At 41.4% G+C, this 25,586-nt stretch overlaps 1 non-coding gene across 1 annotated transcript; it reads right to left on the bottom strand.

Annotated features, from left to right (window-relative positions):
- Nucleotides 1-11,140: 11,140 nt before the first annotated feature.
- Nucleotides 11,141-11,213, bottom strand: Trnad-guc (transfer RNA aspartic acid (anticodon GUC)). The gene has a single exon. It is a non-coding gene; the product is annotated as a tRNA-Asp (tRNA).
- Nucleotides 11,214-25,586: the final 14,373 nt, after the last annotated feature.

Raw genomic sequence — 25,586 nt, 5'->3', positions numbered from 1 at the left:
GATGATGATGAAGACGACACAACACCCAGACATCACAAGGCAGTAAAAATCCCTGACCCTGCCGGGAATCGATTCAGGGACCCTGTGCGCGCGAAGCGAGAACGCTAACGCAAGACCACGAGCATTTTTTGCACTATAATGTAGTAAATATGTAATAAATAAGTATGATTAGTTATATGAACTCCCATTTCTTTATTAATGAAAGCGTTTTGATGTGGTCAATATGTAATAAATATCTATGATTAATTATATGAATCCTCATTTTTTTAATGAATGCGTTTTGATTTCCTTATACAATTGGCTTAATTTGAAGTTATAGCATGTGTCATATAAATGGTTTGAGGCTGTGATACAGTTCCATATTAAAAAAGTCATTCTAACGCAAGCTGTATGGGCAATGTCTCAAATTTAAAGGAAGCCTCTGGATTTGGACGACAGTGTTACAGCAATAGCTTTATATCTGTCCAAGGTTTTTGAGATGTCTGTTGAATCATTAGTTTCTTGATATCTTTGATGTGGTACTCCACGACTTCCTCCACTGTGTAAACACTTCACCTCAGACTAGCAGCTGCAACCAACGTCCCCAGTTATTCGTTTTCAGTATTTCCAATTATTTTTTTTTCTGGCATAACCACAAGCCCCGGAACGTAGATAAAGAGCGCAAGAGAAGAGAAGGCGGTGAAACGACGTCGGCCTATGGTGCGCTCATTAGGAGCACACCACAATAGGAGCGGCCTCTACAAGCCTCGCCCGCTGAGTATCAGCTCAGTGTTCGTAAAGGATACGGACAGGCCTTGCATGGAGGGCTACAGTAGCCGTTATTAGTGACTGTGTGACAAACTTTCATGAACATTGTACATAGCAAAGGACTCCAATTTATATTAGCTGTTGCGTCAACATGATGTAAATTCAAGTTTAGTATTGTCAATCTTCTTACTTGTAATAAAAACTGCTAATGTGATTTTGCTTGAATTGTTGTATAGCATTCCGAGATTGCAGCATCCTTTAGGCACCCTATACAAGACGAGTGGACAAGACCCCACAGTTTTCATCCGCCAAGATAGGCTTGCGTGTTGAAACGACACTTCCACGACGGATAAATGCGACAGCCACGGATTTGATCCTGTCGGCTGATTAACGATGTGTGTGAATGTTCTCCTGGATGTGGTTTTTAGCCGGATTCCCACATCCCACTAGGTGAATACCTAGCTGGTATCCACATCCCCCCCCCCCCTCCGTCAGATGCACGAATCGCAAAGCAGTTCAAACTTTCCGTTCACTTTCACATAGTCCGCCGCCGGTAGCTGAGTGGTCAGCGCGACAGAATGTTACTCCTAAGGGCCCAGGTTCGATTCCTGGCTGTGACCATCATCATTTCATCCCCATCCACGCGCAAGTCGCCGAAGTGGCGTTAAACCGAAAGACTAGCACCCAGCGGACGGTCTACCCGACTGGAGGCCCTAGTCTCACGACATTTACATTTACCTTCACATGAATAAATGTACAATCAGACAGTTGGAGTACTCACATTCCATCCTGCGGGTAAGGGACTTCTTGTACGTTTCAGTAGGTTCTGTGATTCTCCCTTACGTTCACTGAAGATGTCAATGTCATCAGTCAATGATATCACTGATGCTCTGAATTTGAATCCCAATCCCGACATCGCTACTTGAAGATGACATCAACGTTTTAATCAGTGATAAACACCAGACCACCTGGCTGGGAAGGCACACGAATTGCCAAGGGAGCTGAATTTGAAACTTTTATACCGCCTAGCGTTTTTGAGTCGTGATGTTGTATCGTTTTGTTTGGTGCTATCATTCGCTACCAAGCATACGCTACTAACACGGACGTACTCGTACATTACTAAAATGGTAAAGGCGCATCTGGTTACCGAACCTTGATACTGCCATCCGATCTCATCTAACGCCAAGAACTTTATGAATAGTACAATTATGATTTTTTTAACGAAATAACGTTGTAAACTTTACGAAGTAGTTCGAATACGTTCTGAATATGAGATAACAACAAACAAAGGAATAAAAAACAACTTTTTATCAAAGACAAACAGCGCTTTCTCCATCTAACAGCACTTTCATAACTAGGATAACATTTTTCGAAATGCCGACGTTGATTAAAACTAGTAAAAGAGTAAGAAATACACTCCTGGAAATTGAAATAAGAACACCCTGAATTCATTGTCCCAGGAAGGGGAAACTTTATTGACACATTCCTGAGGTCAGATACATCACATGATCACACTGACAGAACCACAGGCACATAGACACAGGCAACAGAGCATGCACAATGTCGGCACTAGTACAGTGTATATCCACCTTTCGCAGCAATGCAGGCTGCTATTCTCCTATGGAGACGATCGTAGAGATGCTGGATGTAGTCCTGTGGAACGGCTTGCCATGCCATTTCCACCTGGCGCCTCAGTTGGACCAGCGTTCGTGCTGGACGTGCAGACCGCGTGAGACGACGCTTCATCCAGTCCCAAACATGCTCAATGGGGGACAGATCCGGAGATCTTGCTGGACAGGGTAGTTGACTTACACCTTCTAGAGCACGTTGGGTGGCACGGGATACATGCGGACGTGCATTGTCCTGTTGGAACAGCAAGTTCCCTTGCCGGTCTAGGAATGGTAGAACGATGGGTTCGATGACGGTTTGGATGTACCGTGCACTATTCAGTGTCCCCTCGACGATCACCAGTGGTGTACGGCCAGTGTAGGAGATCGCTCCCCACACCATGATGCCGGGTGTTGGTCCTGTGTGCCTCGGTCGTATGCAGTCCTGATTGTGGCGCTCACCTGCACGGCGCCAAACACGCATACGACCATCATTGGCACCAAGGCAGAAGCGACTCTCATCGCTGAAGACGACACGTCTCCATTCGTCCCTCCATTCACGCCTGTCGCGACACCACTGGAGGCGGGCTGCACCATGTTGGGGCGTGAGCGGAAGACGGCCTAACGGTGTGCGGGACCGTAGCCCAGCTTCATGGAGACGGTTGCGAATGGTCCTCGCCGATACCCCAGGAGCAACAGTGTCCCTAATTTGCTGGGAAGTGGCGGTGCGGTCCCCTACGGCACTGCGTAGGATCCTACGGTCTTGGCGTGCATCCGTGCGTCGCTGCGGTCCGGTCCCAGGTCGACGGGTACGTGCACCTTCCGCCGACCACTGGCGACAACATCGATGTACTGTGGAGACCTCACGCCCCACGTGTTGAGCAATTCGGCGGTACGTCCACCCGGCCTCCCGCATGCCCACTATACGCCCTCGCTCAAAGTCCGTCAACTGCACATACGGTTCACGTCCACGCTGTCGCGGCATGCTACCAGTGTTAAAGACTGCGATGGAGCTCCGTATGCCACGGCAAACTGGCTGACACTGACGGCGGCGGTGCACAAATGTTGCGCAGCTAGCGCCATTCGACGGCCAACACCGCGGTTCCTGGTGTGTCCGCTGTGCCGTGCGTGTGATCATTGCTTGTACAGCCCTCTCGCAGTGTCCGGAGCAAGTATGGTGGATCTGACACACCGGTGTCAATGTGTTCTTTTTTCCATTTCCAGGAGTGTACATAAACACTAGTATTGCAGCATGAGTAATTACTGTATCTATTAGAACGTGATGAATAATAAAGCATAAAACCAGTTTTTTGCGGTTATATTTTATTTACACTTTCATAATCTCTTCTTTGCTGCTGTAGGACTTTTTTTCTTTGCTTTTCGCTGATTAAGTGTATCTTTTTCTCTCAGTTCTTATATCATTTTTCTTTTTCTTAATGACAGATTTTCTATTCAACGCTCATCTCGATATGCTAATAAATACACGTTTCGAATTTTGTCACCAACATGAACATGAGGCTTCCTTGAGGCGACGATTTTCTAAAAATGCGATAGATGCGAAAGGAATACAGAGGGAACAGCTGCTTCTTGATGTCTCCTAGTCTGGCCAGTGAATTCCATGTCTTCTTCACGAAATTGCTGGGAAAAAAAACCTAAAGCTTTAGTAGGAGGCACTTTCTCCCTGCGACCTACGTTTACCCAGGCGTGACTTAGATCGCACCTTTTTGAAAATATGAAGTATCGTAATAATCACGAGAAATGAGTTACTAATAACATTGATAACAACATTGTATTGAGGTGATCCAAAAATTCGAAAAATATTTTTCAAATTCTTAAGTACAGCTTGTGTGGTCGCTGTTACCACCGGATAATGCTAGATTAACTTATTATTTAATCCCAATCATAACTGTTTCATTTATTTACGACAACTTTTTTGTGATGTAGACCTACGTGTTGGTCACTCTTGACAATAAACTATTGCTAAACATACTGTTAACATTTACAACACGTTGAACAGCTAACAAATAGTACAGCCACGCCTAGAGAGATACAATGATGCGCATTCCAGATGATGTTAAATTGTTAGTGAAACAAATATCAGCATGAAAACGTTAACAGAGGAAATTTTCACGGACGTATATTATCATTGTTCTGTTCGTAATATGTATCAAGGACTTCCCAGACAGCTGAACACATGGAGTGAAAATTCTGTTTGATGATGACAGCAACCCTCTATTCGTTGGTAGACACCAGAACTCCTAGCTGAGAAAGCATGCTATATCGAGAAAGGAGCTGAATTCGAGAGTTCGATACCGTGTAGCTGATTTAAGCCATGATGTACCATAGCGTTCGATGCTGTCATTTGTTAACTATCGTACGTGACATACTCGTGCATCACTAGGCGTATCTGTTACTGAAGCTTGACGACATCATTTGACCTCACCTAACGTCAAGAAGATTGTGAATGGTACTACTTCGATTATCCGGAAAAAAACGCTGTAAGCTTTACGACGTGGTCTGAACAAATTCTGCTTGTTGTTGTTGTGTTGTTCAAATGGTTCAAATGGCTCTGAGCACTATGGGACTTAACATCTGTGGTCATCAGTCCCCTAGAACTTAGAACTACTTAAACCTAACTAACCTAAGGACATCACACACATCCATGCCCGAGGCAGGATTCGAACCTGCGACCGTAGCGGTCACAACACCTGCTTTCTTTGGGATTGGAATTACTATATTCTTCTTGAAGTCTGAGGGTATTTCGCCTGTCTCATACATCTTGCTCACCAGATGGTAAAGTTTTTTCAGGACTGGCGCTCTCATGACTGTCAGTAGTTCTAATGGAATGTTGCCTATTCCCAGGGCCTTCTTTCGACTTAGGTCTTTCAGTGCTCTGTCAAACTCTTCACGCAGTATCATATCTCCCATTTCATCTTCATCTACATCCTCTTCCATTTCCATAATACTGTCCTCAAGTACATCGCCCTTGTATAGACCCTCTATATACTCCTTCCACCTTTCTGCTTTCCCTTCTTTGCTTAGAACTGGGTTTCCGTCTGAGCTCTTGATATTCATACAAGTGGTTCTCTTTTCTCCAAAGGTCTCTTTAATTTTCGTGTAAGCAGTATCTGTCTTACCCCTAGTGAGATAAGCCTCTACATCCTTACAGGTGTCCTCTAGCTATCCCTGCTTAGCCATTTTGCACTTCCTGTCGATCTCATTTTGGAGATGTTTGTATTCCTTTTTGCCTGCTTCATTTATATTTTTTCCTTTCATCAATTAAATTCAATATTCCTTCTGTTACCCAAGGATTTCTACTAGCCCTCGTCTTTTTACCTACTTGATCCTCTGCTGCCTTCACTAGTTCATCCCTCAAAGCTACCTATTCTTCTTCTAATGTATTTCTTACCTCTATTCCTGTCAATTGTTCCCTTATGCTCTCCCTAAAACTCTGTACAACCTCTGGTTTAGCCAGTTTATCCAGATCCCATCTCCTTAAATTCCCACCTCTTCGCAATTTCTTCAGTTTTAATCTACAGTTCATAACCAATAGATTGTGGTCAGAGTCAACAGGTGCCCCTGGAAATGTCTTACAATTTAAAACCTGGTTCCTAAATCGCTGTCTTACCATTATATGATCTATCTGAAAACTGTCAGTATCTCCAGGCTTCTTCCGTGTACACAACCTTCTTTTATTATTCTTGAACCAAGTGTTAGCTATGATTAAGTTGTGCTCTGTGCAAAATTCTACCAGGTGGCTTTCTCTTTCATTTCTTACCCCCAATCAATATTCACCTACCACGTTTCCTTCTCTCCATTTTCCTGCTACCGTATTCCAGTCACCCATGACTTTTAAATTTTCGTTTCCCTTCACTATCTGAATAATTTCTTTTATTTCATCATACATTTCTTCAATTTCTTCGTCATCTGCAGAGCTAGTTGGCATATAAACTTGTACTACTGTAGTAGGCGTGGGCTTCGTGTCTATCTTGGCCACAAAAATGCGTTCACTATGCTGTTTGTAGTAGCGTACCCGCACTCCTATTTTTTTATTCATTAGTAAACCTACTCCTGCATTACCCCTATTTGATTTTGTATTTATAACCCTGTATTCACCTGACCAAAAGTCTTATTCCTCCTGCCACCGAACTTCACTAATTCCTACTATATCTAACTTTAACCTACCCATTCCCCTTTTTAAATTTTCTAACCTACCTGCCCGATTAAGGGCTCTGACATTCCACGCTCCGATCCGTAGAACGCCAGTTTTCTTTCTCCTGATAACGACGTCCTCTTGAGTAGTCCCCGCCCGGAGATCCAAATGTGGGACTATTTTACCACCGGAGTATTTTATCCAACAGGACGCCATCATCATTTAACCATATAGTAAAGCTGCATGCCCTCGGGAAAAATGACGGCTGTAGTTTCCCCTTGCTTTCAGCCGTTCGCAGTACCAGCACAGCAAAGCCGTTTTCGTTAGTGTTACAAGACCAGATCAGTCAATCATCCAGACTGTTGCCCTGCAGCTACCGAAAAGGCTGTTGCCCCTCTTCAGGAACCACACGTTTGTCTCGCCTCTCAACAGATACCCCTCCGTTGTGGTTACACCTGCGGTAAGGCTATCTGTATCGCTTTGGCACGCAAGCCTCCCCACCAACGGCAAGGTCCATGGTTCATGGGGGTGAAATTCTGCATATAAGCCATTATTAGAATACTAATTGTGTTCAACACATACATTATAGTACCGTATTATGAGAAGAACATCAAGTTACGTGTAGGTTTAAAGAAGACCATAGTTTTCGTAAGAACACACAGAGGAATAAAGATACTTTTGATCAGACAAATAGAACGTTCTACTTCTAGGAGCAGTTTTATAACGAGCATAATATTTGAAGCAAGGTCGAAGTTGCTCAAAATTACCAAAAGATTAATAACTTCAGTAGCACCAGCAAAGCAGCGTGATAAGTTACTGTATGTATCAGAAAATGATGAATAATAAAAAAATGAAACAAGGTTTTAGTAGCTACATTTAATTTATGCCTATTCGTTTGTGACCATTCCTTTGAGAGGTAAATGAACAGCATCCCTGTCAGTCTGTATTCTGTCTCATTTCGCCTAAACTGCTGCTATAGGACATTAGGTTCTTTTCTTTGCTCTCATTAACTTTGTCGTTTTTCTCTCAACTCCTCCATTGTCTTTCATTTTCGTTGTGACCACATTTGCTAATCAACAATCATCTCAACTTGGTGATGAACCCTTATAACACAATTTTCAAATTTTATCACATTTTCAAGAACAGGAGGCTTGCTTGTGGCGATCACTTGCTAAAAATGTGATGGATACGAAAGGAATGCGGAGGAAGAGGTCCTTCTTGGAGTCTCCCCATCTGTCCAGGTAAGTCCATCTATTCTTCACGAAACTTCTAGGAACACAGACATAAAACATTTGTAGGAGACCCGTTCTCCTTGCGAACTGCTTTTACCCAGGTGTGCCCTCTCCCTCTTTGGAAATGTGAAATATCGTAATAATTACGAGATACGAGGCACTAAAACATAACTAACATGCAATACAATGAGGTGGCCCAAAAAAGCAAAAAATATTGTTCAGATGCTTAACCACAGCTTATGGTGTTGCTGCTTTGATGGGGTAAAGCTAGGTAAATTTCGTAAATGCATCAACGCACAGCATTACGTATTGGTGGCCCCCTTTTAGATCTCTGTTAGGGTCCACAAAATGAATGAATAATTTTCGGTAAGGACGATCGACAAGTATAGATGCCAGTTCACCAATATTAGTATTCTGTGTGTGTCTTCAAACAGCACAGACTTTATACTACCTACTATGGTTATATCGCTATTTATCCACTCCAATACGAACTGTTGTCGGAGTTTCGCTGTAGTTTAAAAAGGACCGCTCTTCACCCACTCGTTACTCATGAAACATGCAAGAAACAAGAGAACCGACACCTGATGCACAACTATCTTTGATTTCTCATCGCAGTGTGTTGAACAGAAAAGGACATTGTCTTTGACAGCACGTCAAATTCCTTTAAGATTTTATCCCTAATGGCAATTAACTACTCATCCTTCTCCGATATTCCCATATATGTCTCAACTGCGGTCACATAATGTAGATTTGATGAAGGGTACTCACTTAGTGGGATTCCGGACACTGTCCTCTTTCTTTCCCTCCGTTTCTTCCCTAAACATGTCCCTCAAACCGAATGCTGCCTGATTCTCAGACGCCTTTATGTTCCGGACTTGAAACTGGCAAGGCAAAATCCCAGTCTTCCAAGATCTGCCCAGAACCCAACATAATGCTTGATTATTAGCTTTCAAGGTAAACTAAGCTTGTTCCAGATATTACCTAAATTTTTTCATCCGCAGCAGTACCGACAGCGCTTTTAATTGACATAAAGAGTAGGTCTTTTGCAATGGGTTCTATGTTCTTAACGCGTAAGGGATGGCTCGTCTCCGCCGTTCCTGTAGCAGAATCGCCCGCATCACTAAAACAGAGGCATCTGTCTGGAAGAAAAATAATTCATTACACTCAGCGAGAGAACAGGACCGGTGCTGTTACTAATGCTTCATTTAGCTACACCCGAGCCGCATGCTGACAGGCAGCCCACCGCAACTTACGTCCTACCTCTACTCAGTTAGTTCAACTGTACAATCTTCTCTCCAAATCCTGAGGTAAATCTGCGGAAAAAATCCGCCATGCAAAAAATTCATATTTTTATCGGATAAAATCCCTGTAACAAGAAGAGTACCACGGCAGGCCAACAAAAATCATGTTACATTCATAGAAATTCCTGTTAGTGGTAAATGACGTGATGGTTTCAGATCATTATGCTGGGGCAATTTCACAATTGGCCTCGTTGAGGTCTAACATGGTGAACATCTTAGGAACAAATCGAGACTGTGGCTCAGACACCGATGCTGAACGTAAAACCACCTTCTTATTTAACTGTCGCTAATCAATTTCAGATCGGCATTCCCCATCTGACAGAGGTATTAAAAATATGAGAGCCATATTCACAGACTTGGGAGGCCGGTAGTTTATTGTTCCAGAACATGTTCAATTAATCGTTTCAATATTTTTATCTTTTGGGGGCCCAACCGACATAATGACCACTTACCCTGAATATTATATGATAGTTAAATATTATGTTAACTGGAATACTGTCTTTCAAATTCTGAAGGTGGCAGTGGTAAAATACAGGGAGCGAAAGGCTATTTACAGTTTGTACAGAAACCAGATGGCAGTTATAAGAGTCGAGGGGCATGAAAGGGAAGCAGTGGTTGGGAAAGGAGTAAGACAGGGTTGTAGCCTCTCCCCGATGTTATTCAATCTGTATATTGAGCAAGCAGTAAAGGAAACAAAAGAAAAATTCGGAGTAGGTATTAAAATTCATGGAGAAGAAGTAAAAACTTTGAGGTTCGCCGATGACATTGTAATTCTGTCAGAGACAGCAAAGGACTTGGAAGAGCAGTTGAACGGAATGGACAGTGTCTTGAAAGGAGGATATAAGATGAACATCAACAAACGCAAAACGAGGATAATGGAATGTAGTCAAATTAAGTCGGGTGATGCTGAGGGAATTAGATTACCAAATGAGACACTTAAAGTAGTAAAGGAGTTTTGCTATTTAGGGAGTAAAATAACCGATGATGGTCGAAGTAGAGAGGATATAAAATGTAGACTGGCAATGGCAAGGAAAGCGTTTCTCAAGAAGAGGAATTTGTTAACATCGAGTATAGATTTAAGTGTCAGGAAGTCGTTTCTGAAAGTATTTGTATGGAGTGTAGCCATGTATGGAAGTGAAACATGGACGATAACTAGTTTGGACAAGAAGAGAATAGAAGCTTTCGAAATGTGGTGCTACAGAAGAATGCTGAAGATAAGGTGGGTAGATCACGTACAACAACAACAGTTAAATATTTTATTCCGTCAATGAAGCATCCCCTAATTTAAATGAGGAAACGTCCGAAAATTCCGAACACAAGTTTATATTTCCTTTTGTGTCTCAGGATGCAACTAGCCGAACCGTATACCTCTTCCCCTCCTACAACTCGTCCACGATTTGTTGTTACCGTGGATTACCGGTCCCTATGATTACAAAAGGAAGAACATATTCTGTGGTCTGAATTTGATCGAATACTTTCTGGTCCCTCAAATCAGTTACAAGACCAGTGCCCCTACAGTACAATCAGTACGTAACATGTTAAAAACCTGCATTCTCACCTTAAAAGTAAAATCGTTTACCTTAAGCTTCACGAACGCTGCACCTTTCTCCTTGACGTTACACTATTTTAACCCCTTTGTACTCTACGCTATCTTCTTTCAGGTCTCCCCATTTACACATTCTCTTGTTTGTAGAAAATCAATCATAATTTATCGTCCAATGGCACTCTCTGTGGCTAGTAAAGCGCAAGGGTGGTCATCGTTAGTGGTGCAACATTGAGATGGTACGTTTCGTAGCTATCTGGTCTTCATCCTTTCTTTCTTGCAGCAATTTCCTTTTCTCATAATTCTCATTTTTGTGTCCCATTTTGTAACAATATCAGCTCGTTACCCCGTTCCTAACTTTCAAGGTCTCCACATCAGTCTATCGACCTCTATACCTTTCTGTTGCAACTCCACAATAAAACATAACCGTCGGGTAGACCTTTCGCCTAGTGCAGGTCTTTCGAGTTGACGCCACTTCGGCGACCTGCGCGTCGATGGGGATGAAATGATGATGATTAGGACAACACAAGACCCAGTCCCTGAGCGGAGAAAATTTCCGACCCGGCCGGGAATCGAACCCGGGCCCTTAGGATTGACAGTCTGTCACCTTGACCACTCAGCTACCGGGGCGGACACAATAAAACATAGAAACCTAGAAACCTAATAACTTCCTCAACCGAATCCATGTATAAATCACACGAATCCGTCAATCATCCTTGCAATACTTTTGGTAGCTTGGTTAATGCTTCATCTGACATCTCTCTCTCCCTCAGGTGACTCTGCTCACTTTGTCCAATTATACTTACAGTGACACTCCCTGCCCAGCCTACATTAGCAAGCCACTTACCAACCCTCTTTCGCAGCCTTTCGTTCACTCTTTTTCCTCTTTCTAGATGCCCACCACGTCCTTCGAGCGATCAAATTAATGTGCATATCTTGCATGTAATCTCCTAATTTAGTTAGCTGTAGGCGGAACAGTACCTAATACTTCAATATTTTCAAACATTCCCTCGAGAGCGGCGCAAATAGCAATGGCGGCCAATACCACTTCCTTCTTTTTTTTCTGAGATCTTTCGTATTGTCGGGAGTTGCAAGTCTTGTCTTAGCTGAACTACCAGTTCGGTTACATTTCCTATTGATTCCACGACTCTTCTCTGGAGTCCAACGCTATTGATAGGGTTTCTACAACAATCGACAAGACAGTATCAGATTCCAATTAATGAATTTTTAATAGTAATTTTACCTTGGTTCCACGTCTCTCCAGTTAATCGGCCATGCTCTCTGCTACCAATTTTGTTGCGATACTGAGACCAGACTTTCTTGTCAGTGACTTATTAGGGAAAATGACACACGACCAGGTTTCCAAAAATTAGTTTTAAATATAGTAAAATTTTCATTCTTTGAAATATAATAACCTTCTAGAATACTAAGACATTACTAAAATTTTTTCAGCATTAATTAAAAACACGCAATTGAAATTTAACTAGTTTGATCTTCAAAACGATCAGTTTATAGAAATTGTATTTTTATTAAAAGCAACAAATCAAGTCACCATTATACGAGTGAAGGATTAATATATTATTAAAATTGACCAATGCCTTCATACCACCTCTTAATTAAAACTCAAACTCTGCAAAAACACCCAAGAGCAAATAGCTAATATAAAATACACAGAAAGATTAACCATATTAATAACAATTCCGTTGTATCAATCCTTCTTATAGATATTGTCCACGAATTCACTTTCGAAGTTTTGCGGGTCGGGATCTATTGCTTTCGTTTATCCACACGAAAAAGAAGCTGAGTCCTTGGCCATCTGCCTTACACACATGAACAAGACTGTGTCTTACTTAAGTGCACAAATTACTCTGAAACATAGGTTCTATTGTAATTACTCAAATGATTGGCTTACACAAACACACAACACAAATTCACATACTAGTTATGCTCGACAGAGTCTCCCCAATATTCCACTCAAGGGAAAACGCACTTACGACTCACGCCGCCCCTTGTGTGTATCACACTGCTTCCACGCAGAAGACGTTTAACTTCGTAACATATAGTCACCGCTGAAACATAGGCGATTCATATAGGCAACTGCCCAGCTGCCGCAGTCGAGAGCGTCAAACGCCCCATGCGATTGCCCGGAAATAACTAACTTCACTCCACAAACACGAACGCCGCCAGTCACATGACCCACTCCACATCCCTGCTTCACTGATGTAACTGAACGGTGGTGCCAACCTTTCGCACGATAACAGTGCCATTGTTCAAGAACACATCTTTAGGCTACCCTGTCAATACTTTTTCTGTTCAGACCCCTAAAATATGTATAAACTACTTAGCAGTGGTGGTACGTCAGTTAAGATTAATTGTAATGTAATTATTAGGCTTACATACAGTACAAAAGCAAAAATACGTAAGATGTTTCTATTTGTTCATGCATTAAGATGTTTTCCTGTCCTTTCATCTTCCGTCTTCTGCACAAAAAATACAAGCAAACACGACACCTGCGTTGATCACTATGTCAAAACTCTAAAGGGAATATAGTTATATTGGTTTATCCAATTTCTTACCACTGTGTTATCTGAACACAAACAGTCGTTTACGCGGATTTTAAAATCGTAATATCGTGGTGAGCGCCAAGAGACACCAACGATAATGTATACTGTATTTACCAGCTATTATTGCCAGTGTAGTAACGTATACCTGTGGCTCTCAACAGTTAAATTTTAAACATTATCTTTGGTTATCGTAATAACGAGTGAAACAGTGATTACAATTAACATGATCCTGGAATTATTGATTAATATATTTCTTTTTCCAGTGTATAATTCTTGTCCGGCGTACTTCTTGCTTTGAGAGATAGAGGCACCGTTTCTGTGTTATTGTCACTTTAACATATGGATCTATAGTATGTCTTTGATCTATACCCTTGTTTTAGTCCTTTCGTTTATTTGATCCTCGCCATGTATTTTTTTGCTGCACGGATACACCCGTTAGATTTTAATATCCGTTTCTTATGGCATGAGGCAGAGATTCGAGACTCACCTTTTCAATTTTTTTAGGTATTTCATGTAATCCGAAAATACTGTAAATTACAGACGACTTGCTAAATTTACTACTTTTTGTGGTCATGGAAAGCAACAGTCACAACTTTTGGTGTTTTCTGGCTTTTTCGATTTGCGCATTTTATTATTTTCGGTCTTTTGCAGTGGATAATACTTCCACCTCAAAAACGCAATTTCTCACTTTCGTCCCAACAGCTTCTATATTTTTTATTACTCATTTATATGACTCAGTATTGGTTTACATTACTGCGGCATGAGAATGGGATACATCTACATCTACATCTACATCCATACTCCGCAAGCCACCTGACGGTGCGTGGCGGAGGGTACCTTCAGTACCTCTATCGGTTCTCCCTTCTATTCCAGTCTCGTATTGTTCGTGGAAAGAAGGATTGTCGGTATGCCTCTGTGTGGGCTCTAATCTCTCTGATTTTATCCTCATGGTCTCTTCGCGAGATATACGTAGGAGGGAGCAATATACTGCTTGACTCTTCGGTGAAGGTATGTTCTCGAAACTTCAATAAAAGCCCGTACCGAGCTACTGAGCGTCGCTCCTGCTGAGTCTTCCACTGGAGTTTATCTATCATCTCCGTAACGCTTTCGCGATTATTAAATGATCCTGTAACGAAGCGCGCTGCTCTCCTTTGGATCTTCTCTATCTCTTCTATCAACCCTATCTGGTACGGATCCCACACTGCTCAGCAGTATTCAAGCAGTGGGTGAACAAGCGTACTGTAACCTACTTCCTTTGTTTTCGGATTGCATTTCCTTAGGATTCTTCCAATGAATCTCAGTCTGGCATCTGCTTTACCGACGATCAACATTATATGATCATTCAATTTTAAATCACTCCTAATGCGTACTCCCAGATAATTTATGGTATTAACTGCTTCCAGTTGCTGACCTGCTATTTTGTAGCTAAATGATAAAGGATCTATCTTTCTGTATATTCGCAGCACATTATACTTGTCTACATTGAGATTCAATTGCCATTCCCTGCACCATGCGTCAATTCGCTGCAGATCCTCCTGCATTTCAGTACAATTTTCCATTGTTACAACCTCTCGGTACACCACAGCATCATCTGCAAAAAGCCTCAGTGAACTTCCGATGTCATCCACCAGGTCATTTATGTATATTGTGAATAGCAACGGTCCTATGACACTCCCCTGCGGCACACCTGAAATCACTCTTACTTCGGAAGACTTCTCTCCATTGAGAATAACATGCTGCGTCCTGTTATCTAGGAACTCCTCAATCCAATCACACAATTGGTCTGATAGTCCATATGCTCTTACTTTGTTCAATAAACGACTGTGGGGAACTGTATCGAACGCCTTGCGGAAGTCAAGAAACACGGCATCTACCTGTGAACCCGTGTCTATGGCCCTCTGAGTCTCGTGGACGAATAGCGCGAGCTGGGTTTCACATGACCGTCTTTTTCGAAACCCATGCTGATTCCTAGAGAGTAGATTTCTAGTCTCCAGAAAAGTCATTATACTCGAACACAATACGTCTTCCAAAATTCTGCAACTGATCGACGTTAGAGATATAGGTCTATAGTTCTGCACATCTGTTCGACGTCCCTTCTTGAAAACGGGGATGACCTGTGCCCTTTTCCAATCCTTTGGAACGCTACGCTCTTCTAGAGACATACGGTACACCGCTGCAAGAAGGGGGGCAAGTTCCTTCGCGTACTCTGTGTAAAATTGAACTGGTATCCCATCAGGTCCAGAGGCCTTTCCTCTTTTCAGCGATTTTAATTGTTTCTCTATCCCTCCGTCGTCTATTTCGATATCTACTATTTTGTCATCTGTGCGACAATCTAGAGAAGGAACTACAGTGCAATCTTCCTCTGTGAAACAACTCTGGAAAAAGACATTTAGTATTTCGGCCTTTATTCTGTCATCCTCTGTTTCAGTACCATTTTGGTCACAGAGTGTCTGGACATTTTGTTTTGATCCACCTACCGCTTTGACATAAGACCAAAATTTCTTAGGATTTTCTGCCAAGTCAGTACATAGAACTTTACTTTCGAATTCATTGAACGCCTCTCGCATAGCCCTCCTCATACTACATTTCGCTTCGCGTAATTTTTGTTTGTCTGCAAGGCATTGGCTATGTTTATGTTTGCTGTGAAGTTCCCTTTGCTTCCGCAGCAGTTTTCTAACTCGGTTGTTGTACCACTGTGGCTCTTTTCCATCTCTTACGATCTTGCTTGGCACATACTCATCTAACGCATAATGTACGACGGTTTTGAACTTTGTCCACTGATCCTCAACACTATCTGTACTTGAGACAAAACTTTTGTGTTGAGCCAACAGGTACTCTGAAATCTGCTTTTTGTCACTTTTTCTAAACAGAAAAATCTTCCTACCCTTTTTAATATTCCTATTTACGGCTGAAATCATCGATGCCGTAACCGCTTTATGATCGCTGATTCCCTGTTCTGCGTTAACTTTTTCAAATAGTTCGGGTCTGTTTGTCACCAGAAGGTCTAATATGTTATCCCCACGAGTCGGTTCTCTGTTTAACTGCTCAAGGTAGTTTTCAGATAAAGCACTTAAAAAAATTTCACAGGATTCTTTGTCCCTGCCACCCGTTATGAACGTTTGAGTCTCCCAGTCTATATCTGGCAAATTAAAATCTCCACCCAAAAACTATAACATGATGGGGAAATCTACTCGAAATATTTTCCAAATTATCCTTCAGGTGCTCAGCCACAACAGCTGTTGAGCCAGGGGGCCTATAGAGACATCCAATTACCATGTCTGAGCCTGCTTTAACCGTGACCTTCACCCAAATCATTTCACATTTCGGATCTCCGTCAATTTCCTTCGATACTATTGCACTTCTTATCGCTATAAACACTCCTCCCCCTTCACTGTTCAGCCTGTCTCTACGGTATACATTCCAATCTGAGTTTAGGATGTCATTACTGTTTACGTCTGGTTTCAGCCAACTTTCTGTCCCTAGTACTATATGGGCATTGTGACCGTTTATTAATGAGAGCAGTTCTGGGACCTTTCTATAGACGCTCCTGCAGTTTACTATTAGCACATTAATATTGTTATTCCCTGTTGCATTTTGCCTACTCCTACCTTGCCGCGTCTCAGGAGGCGTCTTGTCGGGCCTAGGGAGGGGATTCTCTAACCTAAAAAACCCCCATGTGCACTCCACACGTACTCCGCTACCCTTGTAGCCGCTTCCGGCGTGTAGTGCACGCCTGACCTATTCAGGGGGACCCTACATTTCTCCACCCGATAGCGGAGGTCGAGAAATTTGCACCCCAGATCTCCACAGAATCGTCTGAGCCTCTGGTTTAAGCCTTCCACTCGGCTCCAAACCAGAGGACCGCGATCGGTTCTGGGAACGATACTACAAATTGTTAGCTCTGATTCCACCCCGCGAGCGAGGCTTTCCGCCTTCACCAATTCCGCCAACCGCCTGTACGAACTGAGGATGACCTCTGAACCCAGACGGCAGGAGTCATTGGTGCCGACATGAGCAACAATTTGCAGTCGGGTGCACCCAGTGCTCTCTATCGCCGCCGGTAGGGCCTCCTCCACATCTCGGATGAGGCCCCCCGGCAAGCAGACAGAGAGAACACTGGCCTTCTTCCCCGACCTTCCCGCTATTTCCCTAAGGGGCTCCATCACCCGCCTAACGTTGGAGCTCCCAATAACTAATAAACCCCTCCCCCCGTGTGCCTGCTCGGACCTTGCTGAAGGAGCAGCCACATGTCCACTCACAGGCAGAGCGGGCGATGTGTAGTTGTTCGTCAATTTTATATTTTATTTGTGTTGAATTTTAGGTGTTGTTATGACCGCTTTGGTACAGATCGACGGACTGCATAGAACACTTTGGTTTATCTGTCAGCGACGTTTACAATTGGCAATATGCAACACACTTACAGTGAATACGAAGATATCAAAAGTGTTAAATTCAATTTAAAGATAGAAAATGACTCTTGACACATTTAACGTAAATAATAACATTGTGTATGAAACAAAAAATTTTTCAGGTTAAATAATGACTGACAGTTGACATGGAATAAACGAAGGAAAATTCTAGCAAGGACAATAAGTCACTTGCCACGAACGTGTGACAGCCAGTTGCCTGTTATTACATGCTAGTTGTGTTAATACACTGTTTATAGCTATGGGATTGTTTTCTGAGGATTAAATACAGGAAGCACCGCCATAGTTTTAGAACTGCAGGAAACGGCCGTCACAATATTAACGAAAGTACCACGAGTCCATTGTGAGGAATCAGTTAAAAAATATTACTGCCCTTATCGAGCCAAATGAATTCATCTACCAGTGTTTTTTGCACATCAGAAAAAAATTGGCAGAGAAATGTCGAATACATTTCTTACAAAGGCACCAAAGTCTAGATCTTAAGGAATGCGTGCCATAGAATTACTGATTAGGTTAGTTACTCACACTATCGTTTAATAAAATAACGTAATAACATACGTCGGCAAAGTAACGATATTTGCGGAAAAGTCGTACACCCAAGGAGCGTAATACTAATGTCTCGCCGTCTGCCTCAGCTCGATGTCCCACTCATCCTGGCAGAACGCTGACTCTGAACTTCAAAGAGGCAGTAGCGAGGACCTGAAGATGTAGCAGCGGAGCATCAGTGTAGTCGTGGTCTTGACGTCTTCTGCAAGTGTGTGTGGCTGTGGGCAGCGAGAAGAATGGAGAGAATGAATGGTATGTCATTATTTTTTTGTGTTATATCACTTCGAGGGTATCCTCAGGCAGATAAATTACTTATCGCAATGTTAATAGCGTATGTTCATCGTATTTAAATTCCTTTTATAGCGTTATACGTCAATGCTCAAGTGTTTTTAAGGCATCCAGGAATTCCCCGAAAAGGACAGATCGTGTTCTTCTTTCATTAGTGAGTAATTAGACACATTTAACAGCTGTAAGTGATTAATTGGTTAGGAAGTAGTCTTCTACATTTCTACCAATTGCTGTACTTATCTATGAACGGAATAACATGTTTACAATAGCGTCACTTTCCAGCAGTGATAATGGTATCTAACAAACCTTTTACATGACCTTAGTACTATATATCAGATACGCATTCGGGAGGACGGCTGTTCAATCCCGTCTCCGGCCATCCTGATTTAGGTTTTCCGTGATTTCCCTAAATCGCTTCAGGCAAATGCCGGGATGGTTCCTGTGAAAGGGCACGGCCGCTTTCCTTCCCCATCCTTTCCTCACCCGAGCTTGAGCTCCGTCTCTAATGACCTCGTTGTCGACGGGACGTTAAACACTAATCTCCTCCTCCTCCTCCTATATATCAGATAGAGTATTACAGTTCCTCATTGTCTCCACGATGTTAGGTTACTTTCTGTTGAAGGTTCTTCGTCGTGTGTAACTTGGTATAATCTTCCTTTGTGGTTATTTCTTTATAAATTCTGATTTTAATGATAAGTAACAGTTTTGCGATATTTGGAGTACACATTAATATACCCTTTTCACATATAACTTGCTTGGATAAGAAACAATTAATTGAACGAAGGGTAACTGCTATATTATTGTTAAAAATATGTGGAACATGTATACGGATATACAAACACTCTGCACATCATGTAACAACAAGTCATACAAATAAGTAACTCTCGACACTGTTCCTTAATTTCTTTTCTTAACACTTCGAACACCTTACGACTCTGTGTGTTTAGGCAGTAATTCAGCATGTTGACCTCACCTTCTTAGAGGTTTCATTTTTATAGTCATTCTATTACACTGCTACATGAACTTCCGTGGAATTTCTATATGTTACTTCTCCCTGTCATTTTTTTCTTCATATGTGTTCTTTAACGTATCTATGACAGCTTGATTATCAGCGCATTGTTGTCACAATTCATTCAGAGCCGAAATTCGAAGTTCTCGTCTAAAGTTTCGTATCCAACATGCAGACAGATCGAGGAGACGGTGGATTGGTATTCTGTTTCAGCTGTTGAAGTTGTCATTAGACGTTTCTTTCGAGCATTCCGTACAATAGGTCCCCATTCCATGATAAGAACTCCATTGGTGGAGCATCTAGTTTCATCTCCATAATCAGAATAACAATAGGAAAGTGGTGTTTAACCTTCATCAAAGAATATAGCACAATTCATAATTCATTTTACGTACTGAAAAATGCCTTCTACCGTTTTACAGTGAATATCCATTGATTTATATCTAAATCGTCCTAAGTAATTAATAACAAATCTAATGTCTGGGCGAGATGTGGCAACGTACAGCAGACTCCCCATAGTTTCTCGTTAGCGCTAAGTTCTTACCAATGGCTCATCACTGACGAGATTTTGTTCATCTGTCACCATTATATGCTCCGTAGCCGTACCTGCTGCACTTAAACTAAACTGTCTTGAGATTTTCCTTCTATACATAGTTTGATATCCTAAAATTCCCGATGAACTTATTTTAATTTTCGTTCCAAGATTTGACAAATGTTATTTCAAACTTCTGATTCAGCTTGTTCAGAACTTCAGTAAAACCATCTGTACTCCTTCCAGCAAACATCCCATCATCAAGAAAAAAATGTTATGACGATAGTTCTGACTTCTTTAAAGCAGACGTAAGGATCATTGTCAGTGGTAACAAAACCTAATGTCATTAAATAATTTGAGAATTTCTCATTCTAGCTGCCACTTCACCTAATGGTTTTCTACTGAGTAGATACTCTGTAAACAGCGTCCCATATCAACAAACCAGTTGTGACTTTAATTGATGTTGCTCTCACCTCAGATGATTAGGCTATCCGCGGTTCTGTTTAAAAACATTAGCTGGAAGTAGTCATAAGGTCTATCCGCGCACGTTTGCTTTGATCCCCAGCAACTAACTCACTGCAAAAAAAATCTTTAGCTATGAACCTTCAGTTATACAGTCCATGCATTGGCTAGAATTGCCAGTTAATATAATGCACAGGATTATTGAATAAAAGTTAAATAAATAACTTATAAAATATTCTCAAGATCTGAACGAAATGTGCTCTGAATCGGTCACTTGAGCGCACCACTCAAAAAGTGCCCGTCTTCACTTGATTTGACTCAACCTGGCCACTTACCAAACTAAACTAGTGAATTAAAATAATTTTTAAATTAGGAATAACTCGCCTACATATGCGAAACCTTACATACCTGCACTTAATCTGGCACATTAGTTGGATAACTTGGCACGGTCTGTCACTTCAAATCTGACGAAAATATAAAAACTTACCAAACTAAACTAGTGAATTAAAATAATTTTTAAATTAGGAATAACTCGCCTACATATGCGAAACGTTACATACCTGCACTTAATCTGGCACATTAGTTGGATAACTTGGCACGGTCTGTCACATCAAATCTGAAGAAAATATAACGTAATAAATAAATACATACTACATGTATAATAAACAGAATTTATTACTTCCATGTCAGAGCCATAGTGTAAGCATCTTTTTAGTTATGTATAGAACGCCGTGTACCTGCTAGTGTGTCATAATATATCATCAACATGAATTTACTAAATCCAACAAGAATTATATAAATAACGGAATATTTGTTAAATGAGCAAATAAACATAAATCATATAAATTTAGGAAACATTCGAGACAAGTAGACTTACGGTCATTCGAAATCACATTTTGCTTGGAGCATTTCTCCGTAGCACGTCACTATCATAAGCACAGCGCACGAGCGGTGTTCTGTCATCAAATTTTAGATCGTTCGCAGTCCAGCCACATCTGCAGCCACTTGGCCACGCACTGCGTCGAAACATGCGTCAATCTGCGGCTCCCGGCAGCGTTGGACGGAGATAGCTGTCGAAATACACCTGTGGTGTGGTTACTAACAATGGTATAACTTCGCTAATCCCTATAGATTCGGTGCTGTACTGCCTCCCCAGTAGAATCGATTCACTCACACACAGTTTAGCAAGAAAAAAAGAAATCTGCTAGGAAGTTTCATATCAGCGCACACTCCGCTGCAGAGTGAAAATCTCATTCTGGAAGAAAAAAATGCTCCGCTCAGCATTTCAAACACCTTGTCCACGATACCACTAGAAAACATGTCTTTCGTACCATTAAATGTGTTCAGTACCATAAAGTCAGCTAAAATTTTATTATTTCTTTGGTTCCTTAAGTCTCTAAACCAACCAACCAATCCTTTACCGTATCTAGTCAGAATCTCTAAGGAAAAATGAAATTACTCTGGGCATGATTCTCCCTTTTGATTTTAAGTCATCGCATAACTGAATCATGAAATCAGCAAATGCTGACTGACATTGACGCTGAAATACCATTTATCCCTAGAATTTTATTCTCGTGAACACATTACGAATTTACCGCCAATATATGCTTACACAATCGCATAATTTACTTATAAAACCCTTCCAGAAAATATATGATGTAGAGTTACTGAACGAAATAAATCCCGAAGATTTTAAGTCTTTGGATCCAAGCACATGGTCTACCCTCTCAAACAATTCAGATTTTAATGAAATCTGATTACCTGCAAATACCAATTTTTGTGCGAACAATAACGGAAAATAAACTAAATATATTGCAAATAACACATTTAAATAACTCCTTTAATATCTCCCAGCAGTCTTATGTAAAGTACAATTCATTCCTGTCGTACATAATTAATGAAACTGACTTTGTTCAGTCGACCTACATGCACCAAGAGTTGCGCGAACAATATATATAGTCCGTTGTTGGATTAAATTGTGCCTCCTTACTTAATGACATACATTTTTAATTCATCATTACTTTACACAAAACAGAAATTGACCCCAAAATTCTTACGAATCATTCATGAAAATACCCTTATTGACACACAATTTTTTTGCAGACAACACTATTCATTGACAAGGCGCAACTCAGCCACCGTTGCCTCTTGTTATATTTGTCTCGCTAGTTTTGCTAGCTCACATTTCTTTTTTACTTTTTCACCTGCTCAAATTGAAGCCCTCTTTCCTCGATTATCAACGGACTCTTACGTTTAAAGAGAAAATTTGTTGCTACCACTGGAACACTATTTTTTTATTTTCGAGAGACACACTCTTTCTCTCTTCATCATAATTGATCATTTCACTTACATTAACTTCTCACGGTCGGGTTCACAGACGTGTTGATGTTTTTAAAAGAAATCTTATCCGCCTTTGAGTGTAGAAGTTATTTATTCTAGAATTTCAGTTTCGGCCTTTGGTCCATTTTCAAGTGGTACTGCAAAAGATTTTGCTTCGGGACAGGCTAGGCTTTATAATCCTCTGACATCGATAGAAGTCGGGGGATTTTAAAGTCTGACACAAGCTGTAGCAAAAACTTTTGACATGCGACTTGGCCCAAAGTTCGCAGCAGCAGTTGTGTAATGAAAAATATCTCGATTCAATGTCGAATGTAGTGCCATTTAAAAGAATTTAATTTACAGACTAAGAATTTTTAATTTCACTCCTCTCTTAACATTTCTCTCTCAAAAAATCCTTGTCAGTGTCCCTTCCGTTCTTCTCTATTATAATCTGAGACCAACCCTCAATACCATTATCTATTCCTAGACTCTTTTGAATATCTCTAAATCATTTGTGGCATCCAAATCGTTAGCAAAATTCGTAGTTCCAACGTCGTCTAACAAAATCAAACATACTGTCTCCTTCTTCCGAATTAACGATATCAATAGCTGCAACACATTCACAATTAATCACACAACTTAAAACTTGCCTTCTGTTAAACAAAACCTCATTTATTTCTGCCAAATTATCACGAACATTATCACAAATAGCTCCGTTAACTTTTTCCGATAACTTATAAACTTCGTTACTGAAATGATCCATCACACCAGTCAGTACATTTTCAACACCCTCACTGGCATTGTAGCGAGCAGGAAGTGCTTCTTTGGGCGGCATCACTAACCACCCCACCTTCATCTCTCAGCCAATAAGGACACTTCTCTCGTTCCCTATATAAATATATATATAGGGAACGCTGTTGCTAGGCGGATGTGACGTCACGTTTGCGGACATTGAGACGGAAATTTGTCTCGGAACACTGTCTCAGATTGTAACATCCTACTCCCAAATAGTCGGATCTTGTCCATACTAAGGTTGCACAACATTGCCTCCTATGATTTCATCACTAATGCTCTTGCTGACGCTTAATTGTTAACTGTACATGTAGCCTGGCTGCTACTTAGCATTCCCGATCGCATAAATGTGCGTTATACTTGACTGAAACACTGGAAGGGAATGCATATATGCATTACACATTGTACAAGTTACAACCGATAACTCCGTCGACCTCGGAGGATACACCACATAAACTGTCGCTACCGCATCGTTATACATTACAATTCACGGTACAGATGAATTCCATTAAACTTTATGTTATATTTTCTCTGTTCTCCTATTCCTCCGACACTTTGCATCCTGATCTATCACCTGACACAATACTTTCACTTCCGTCCATCCACATCCCCTCATAATTAATGATTTCAAAAAATGGCTCAGTTCACTATGGGACTTAACTGCTAAGGTCACCAGTCCTCTAGAACTTACAACTAATTAAACCTAACTAACCTAAGGACAACACATACATCCATGGCCGAGGCAGGATTCGAACCTGCAACCATAGCGGTCGCGCGGTTCCAGACTGTAGCGCCTAAAACAGCTCGGCCACTCCGGCCGGATATGATTTCATTAAGAGCCATTGGTTCACTTCCATTGGCAGAAATTCAGAAATATCTTTCTCCAAGATATGTAAATCAATAGCCTCAAGTTTCGTAACCTGAGCATAAAATTCATTTCCAGCTGATGAGGCTACAACTATGCTGCCTTCACAGATAACTTCACTTATTCCCGCCGATAAACAATCATCTACATTTCTATAATTCTTGCCACTCAATAGTGCCTCAGTATAATTCTTCACAGATTCCTCCTCCACTACATTCTGATCCCCTTCAGCGTCTCTTTTGATCAAAGAATTCTGCATCAAACATACATTCATTCACTTCTCTTCAATAAAATAAATTCTTCAGCTCTGTATCGTAATTATCGGATATCTCAACATATTCTACGATATCTCTTGCGTTTTCCTTATGGCTGCACCGCTTAAATTTATTCTTCATTTCATTCTTGCTTCATACGCTGTCCATTTGAAACATTTGTAGCTTCTTAGTCGAATTTTCCATAAGCACTGAATTTTTAAACCAACGTGTTCTTTTCGATGCAGAATTATTTCGCCATTTCCGGACATGAAATGCGAAAAGCATGAAGAGACCAAACGCTTTGATATACTTTTTGATACTATCAGGCTAACGTGTTCCAGGTATGTACAAACATTTGACCATATCACGTCAAGTATAAACGACTGAGGCAGTGCATTGTAAAGACACCGGAGGCAGGTTGGGAAGGATCTAGGTTGGTTCAAATGGCTCTGAGCACTGTGGGACTTAATTTCTGAGGTCATAAGTCCCCTAGAACGTAGAACTACTTAAACCTAACTAACCTAAGGACATCACACACATCCATGCCCGAGGCAGGATTCGAACCTGCGACCGTAGCTGTCGCTCGGTTCCAGACTGTAGCGCCTAAAACAGCTCGGCCATCCCGGCCGGCGAAGGATCTAGGGACATGATGATTAAAGATTTCCGCGATTTTCACTTCAGGCAAATCCTGATCTCATTCCTTAAACAATTTTACGGCTGACCGCCTGTAATATCCTTGTTTAACACAAATCAATACATTCTAAGTGCCGGCCGCAGGTGGCCAAGCGGTTCTACGCGCTTCAGTCCGGAACCGCGCTGCTGCTACGGTCGCAGGTTCGAATCCTGCCTCGGGCATGGATGTGTGTGATGTCCTTAGGTTAGTTAGGTTTAACTAGTTCTAAGTTCTAGGGTACTGATGACCTCAGATGTTAAGTCCCATAGTGCTCA

This window comes from Schistocerca cancellata, chromosome 5, assembly GCF_023864275.1.
Source record: "Schistocerca cancellata isolate TAMUIC-IGC-003103 chromosome 5, iqSchCanc2.1, whole genome shotgun sequence".
NCBI lineage: Eukaryota > Metazoa > Arthropoda > Insecta > Orthoptera > Acrididae > Schistocerca > Schistocerca cancellata.
Note: the sequence above shows the minus strand (reverse complement) of the source record. Positions and strands in the feature narration are given on the sequence as shown.